General features: G+C 48.1%; 1 protein-coding gene across 4 annotated transcripts in view; it reads right to left on the reverse strand.

The window, feature by feature from the left end:
• LOC137367363 (centrosome-associated protein ALMS1-like) overlaps positions 1–5052 on the reverse strand; it is a 75660-nt gene extending 70608 nt beyond the window's left edge. For all 4 annotated transcript variants that reach the window (XM_068028640.1, XM_068028639.1, XM_068028638.1 and 1 more), the window contains exon 1: positions 4654–5052. The gene's annotated coding sequence lies outside the window, so the exon portion shown is untranslated. The remainder of the gene's footprint in view (positions 1–4653) is intronic.
• Between the last annotated feature and the right edge of the window lie 948 nt (positions 5053–6000).

Genomic DNA, 6000 nt, shown 5'->3' on the forward strand with positions numbered 1-6000 from the left:
ATGGTGTGCTGCAGTGATCAGTGCTGGGGCCTCAACATTTTACAATTTGTCTAAATGAGGCTGTTTACAGGTAAAGGGACGTCTGGCAAGTGGGAGGCTTCTAAAAGTGAGATAATAAGAGTTCAGGGCCAGCATGTTCCTGTTAGATGGAAGGGCAAGGCTGGCAAGTTTAGGGAACCTTGGTTGACGAGGGATATTGAGGGTCTGGTCAGGACAAAGAAGGAGGCATATGTCAGGTACAGGCAGCTGGGATCAAGTGAGTCCCTCGAGGAGTAGAGGGGATGTAGGAGTACACTTAAGAAGGAAATTAGGAGGGCGAAAAGGGGCCATGAGATTTCCCTGACAGGTAAAATAAAGGAGAATCCTAAAAGATTCTATAAGTATATTAAGAGTAAAAGGGTAGCTAGGGAGAGAGTAGGTCCCCATAAGGTTCAGTGTGGCAATCTATGTGTGGAGCCACGGGAAATGGGAGAGGTCTTAAATGAATACTTCTCGTCCATGACCGTGGAGAAGGTCATGGAAGCTAGTGAGTTCAAGGGAGGGAACAGCGATATCCTGGAGCATATCAACATTACAAAGGAGGAGATGTTGGATGTTTTGAAGCGCATTAAGGTGGATAAATCCCCAGGGCCTGACCAGGTCTATCCTAGGATGCTATGGGAAGCAAGGGAGGAGATTGCTGGGGCCCTGGCAGAGATGCTTGTATCATCGTTAGCCACAGGTGAGGTACCAGAAGACTGGAGGATAGCTAATGTTGTGCCTTTATTTAAGAAGGGCAGCAGGGAACTACAGGCCAGTGAGCCTTACATCGGTGGTGGGAAATTTATTGGAAGAGATTCTGAGAGACAGGATTTATATGCATTTGGAAAGGCATGGTCTGATTGGGGATAGTCAGCATGGCTTTGTGCGTGGGAAATCATGTCTCACGAATTTGAGTTTTTCGAGGAGGTGACAAAGAGGATTGACGAGGGCAGGGTGATGGACGTTGTCTACATGGACGTCAGCAAGGCCTTTCACAAGGTCCCGCATGGTAGGCTGGTCCAGAAGGTTCAAACACATGGGATCCAGGGTGAGCTAGCCAATTGGATACAAAATTGGCTTGGTAATAGGAGGCAGAGGGTGGTAGTGGAGGGTTGTTTTTCAGATTGGAGGCCAGTGACCAGTGGTGTGCCGCAGGGATCGGTGCTGGACCCTCTGTTGTTTGTCATATATATTAATGACTTGGATGTGAATGTAGGGGCATGATTAGTAAGTTTGCAGATGACACCAAAATTGGTGGTATAGTGGACAGTCTAAAGTTACGACAGCATATAGATGAACTTGGAAAGTGGGCAAGGGATTGGCAAACGGAATTTAACGCAGACAAGCGTGAAGTGATGCATTTTGGGAAGTTAAACCAGGACAGGACATATACAATGAATGGCAGGGCCCTGGGGAGTGTTGAGCAAAGAGACCTTGGGGTGCAAGTGCATAGCTCACTGAAAGTGGCAACACAGGTAGACAGGGTGGCGAAGAAGGCGTATGGCATGCTTGCCTTCATCGGCCGAGTCATTGAGTACAAGAGTTGGGACGTCATGTTACAGTTGTACATAACGTTCGTTGGCTGCATTTGGAGTACTGTGTGCAGTTCTGGTCGCCGCACTACAGGAAAGATGTGATTAAGCTAGAGAGGGTGCAGAAAAGATTCACAAGGATGTTGCCTGGTTTGGAGGGCTTGAGTTATAAAGAGAGATTGGATAGGCTGGGTCTGTTTTCCCTGGAGCGAAGGAGGCCGAGAGGGGTCATGATAGAGAAATATAAAATTATGAGAGGCATAGATAGGGTAGATAGCCAGAGTCTGTTTCCCATGGTAGGGGTGACTAAAACTAGAGGGCATAGATTTAAGGTGAGAGGAAGGAGGTTTAAAGGGGATCAAAGGGGTAAATTTTTCACACAAAGAATAGTGGGTATCTGGAATGAGCTGCCTGAGGAGGTAGTGGAGGCAGGAACAGTCGCAACATTTAAGAGGCATCTGGACAGGTACTTGAATGAGCAAGGCATCGAGGGATATGGAATTCGTGTAGGCAGGTGGGATTAGTATAGATAGGCATTATGGTCGGCATGGACGCGGTGGGCCGAAGGGCCTGTTTCTATGCTGTACAACTCTATGACTTGGATGAAGGGACTGAAGGTGTGATTGCTAAATTTGCTAATGACACAAAGATAGGTAGGAAAGTAAGTTGTGAAGAGGACATAAGGAGGCTACAAAGGGATAAAGCTTGGTTAAGTGAGTGGGCAAAGATCTGGCAAATGGAGTTTCATGTGGGAAATTGTGAAATTGTCCATTTTGGCAGGAAGAATAAAAAAGCATATTATCTAAATGGGAAAATACTGAGAAGTGTAGAGGAAGTAATGGACTTTGGAGTCAATATCCACAGATCCCTGAAGGTAGCAGGACAGGTCAATAAGGTAGCTAAAAAGGCATATGGAATCGTTTTCCTTTATTAGCCAAGTTATAGAATATAAGCAGGGAGGTTATGCTGGAACTGTATAACTCATTGGTTAGGCCATAACTTGAGTACTGTGTGCAGTTCTGGTCACCTGATTACAAAAAGGATGTAATTGCACTGGAGAGGATACAGAGGAGAGTTACGAGGTTGTTGCCAGGACTGGGAAAATGCGGCTATGAGGAAAGATTGGAGAAGCTGGGGTTGCTCTCCTTGGGACAGAGAAGGCCGAGTGGAAACCTGATTGAAATGTACAAAATTTTTAGGGGCCTGGACAGAGTGGAGGTGAAGGGCCTCGTCACCTTAGCAGAGAGGTCAGTGACTAGGGGGCATAGATTTAATGTGATTGGTAGAAAAATTAGAGGGGAGATATGAGGAAAACCTTTTTTCATGCAGAGGGTGGTGGGGCTGGAACTCACTGCCTGAAAGGGTAGGTGAGACAAAAACCTCAACTCATTCAAAAGGAATCCGGATATGCACCTCAAGTGCTGTAATCTGCAGGGCTACGGAGCAAATGCTGAAAGGTAGGGTTAGAATGGGTGGATCGTTTTTCGGCTGGCACAGACATGATGGGTCAAGTGGCCTCCTTCTGTGCCTTAAACGTTCTATGATGCTATGATTCTTTAAATGATGAGATTGCAGAGCTCTGAGATGCAGAGGGATCTGGGTGTCCTAGTGCATGAATCACAAACGGTTATTATGCAGGTACAGGAAGTAATTAGGAAACCAAATAGAATGTAATCATTTATTGCGAGGGGAATTGAACATAAAAAGTAGGGAGGTTATGCTTTAGCTATACAGGGCATTGGTGAGACCACATCTGGAGTACTGTATACAGTACCGGTCTCCTTATTTAAGGCAGGATGTAAATGCATTGGAAGCAGTTCAGAGAAGATTTACTAGACTAATACCCGGAATGGAAAGGCTGGACAGGCTCGGCTTGTATCTGCTGGAGTTTAGAAGAGTAAGAGGCAACTTGATTGAAACATATAAGATCCTGTGGGGTCTTGACAGGGTGGATGTGGAAAGGATGTTTCCTCTTGTGGGAGAATCTAGAACTAGGGTTCACTGTTTAAAAATAAGGGGTCGCCCACTGAATACAGAGATGAGGAGACATTTTTTCTCTGAGGGTCGTGAGTCTTTGGAACTCTTCCTCAAAAGGTGGTGGAAGCAGAGTCTTTGAATATTTTTAAGGCAGAGGTTGATAGATTCTTGATAAGCAAAGGGGTGAAAGGTTATTGGAGTAAATGGGAATGTGGAATTGAGGTTCCAATCAAATCAGTCATGATCTTACTGAATGGCAGAGCAGGCTTGAGCGGCCTACTCCTATTCCTAATTCATATGTTCATATGTATGTAAGGGATCATTCCCTCCACAACACCCTGGTCCACTCCTCCATTACCCCCGATATCTCGTCCCGTTCCCACGGCACCTTCCCATGCAATCGTAGGAGGTGTAATAACTGCCCTTTTACCTCCTCTCTCCTCACCATCCACGGCCCCAAACATTCCTTCCAGCAGTGATTTACTTGTAGTTCCTTCAATGTAGTATACTGTATTCGCTGCTCACAATGCAGTTGCCTCTACACTGGGGAAACCAAACGTAGATTGGGGTGACCGCTTTGCAGAACGCCTCCGCTCAGTCCGAAAGCATGACCCCCAGTTTCCAGTTGCTTGCCATTTCAACACTCCCTCCTGCTCTCGTGCCCACATTTCTGTGTTGGCCTGCTGCAGTTTTCCAGTGAACATCAACGCAAGCTCAAGGAGCAGCTCCTGATCTTTCGATTAGGCACTGTACAGCCTTCCGACTGAACATTGAGTTCAACATTTCAGAGCACGTATGGCCTTTATAAAATTATTTTATTTAATTTCTAAACCATGTGTCTGCCTTAAACTTGGTTTTTCATGTTGTGCTTTTGGACAGAGCTGCTCATTATTCTGCCATTAACACTCTGGATTAACGCTTTGTCTTTCACCACAACAGTTAACACTCCTTTGCCTTTGTCCAATGACATCTCTACTGTCCTCTGCCCTATCACATACCTTCCCTTTTGTTCTCTTCTCCACCTCCCCTCTTCACTTCTTAAAACCTAATTTTTCAGAGGTGATGATAATATAAACAGGCAATGGATATGAGGCTGTCCTGGGCTGCTTGCTGATTCTCTCACCTTGTGTTCCATGTTCCACTTGGTCTGCCTGCTCTGAAGAGGTTACTTGTTAACTCTGTAGGACACTGATCTTGGAGCAGGTTGTCACTCGTGCAGCCAGCGAGTCTGTGCTGCTGCCCTCCTCAAGCCCTCCACCCATCCTGCTGTCATTGCTGAGCATGTGGATGCTCAGAGCTGGCTGAGGAGTCGAGAAGCGGCGGGGTTGCTGGTGGTTCTGAGCCAGTCAATGCGGTGGGGTTCAAGGAGGTTCCAGAACACTCTGCCATGCCCAACCTGCCCACAGTGGCCCCACTGCAGCCCTCGGGTTCAGCTCTGCCCACGTGAGTAACCAAGGCCGGTTGTGCCGACCTTTCTCCACCTGCAGTTATCACTTGTCCTTCGAGAAGATGCGCCACTCTCCCTCCCTGGGAATGAGTGAGTGGTGCTGCCGGTGTTAACGATGGCACGAGGCAACCTCCGGGCATCCCCACTCCTTTCCCGGGACCCTCGCCCAATTGGCTGTTGGTCTGTGGCTCACGACTGCCCACTGAGATGAGAAGTTGCTCTCGTCAGTGTTCTCTGCCTTGGTCTTATGGGAGTCAAGCCTCTCTCGAAGAAAATCGTCAGAGAAGCGGCCCAGCTGGTCGGTCAGAGGCTTTTCCGTCTCACCAGAAGCTGGCGGATTTCACTCAGCGTCTTCAAACCGATGAAGGCATCGTCATGCCAGGGAGCGTTCTTGCGGCGGGGGTGAGGGAGCCTCCAGCTCTGGTGCTGGGCAGGACGGGCTTCAACTTGTCTCCAATCATTGGACACTGCGCAGGAGATGTAGCACGTGCTCCTCACTGCTCGGGCAAGAGCACAACGGTGCAGGGTCATGGACGGCAGCATCAGGGGCACTTCCGAAACTGCTCAATAATAATCCAACCCTCCTGGAAAGTGACTTGGAGCCGGGGCGTGACCCCACATTCAGCAATGGAAGGCTCGTCATGCCTTGCCTTTGGGCGGGGTCCTCGGGGTCCGGCAGCTTGATGGGTGGGGCTGCTGGTGGCAGGAGGATACGCAAAGCTGCACTGGCTGACAGCTGGATGTGTGACCGTCCCCGGTGACAACTCGGTGGCAATCGCGTGTCCCGGCTGTCTCAGAGCCCAAGACAAAGGATGTACTGTGGGTCAGGGTATCAGAATTAAACTGCATCGAGAGAGGGGCTCGAGTGAAGAGAGTTCTGCAATTTAAAGGAGTGGTCAGCATCAGAAGAAACAACTTCACAAATAAATACCAATTCATTCAGTGGCATGAAAATTATTGTCACATAACATCAGCAATAGCAGTGCAAAATCTCACCAGCTTCTGAGCTGCTGAGAGCAAGGA

The sequence above is a fragment of the Heterodontus francisci genome, chromosome 1 (genome assembly GCF_036365525.1).
Source record: "Heterodontus francisci isolate sHetFra1 chromosome 1, sHetFra1.hap1, whole genome shotgun sequence".
Taxonomy (NCBI): domain Eukaryota; kingdom Metazoa; phylum Chordata; class Chondrichthyes; order Heterodontiformes; family Heterodontidae; genus Heterodontus; species Heterodontus francisci.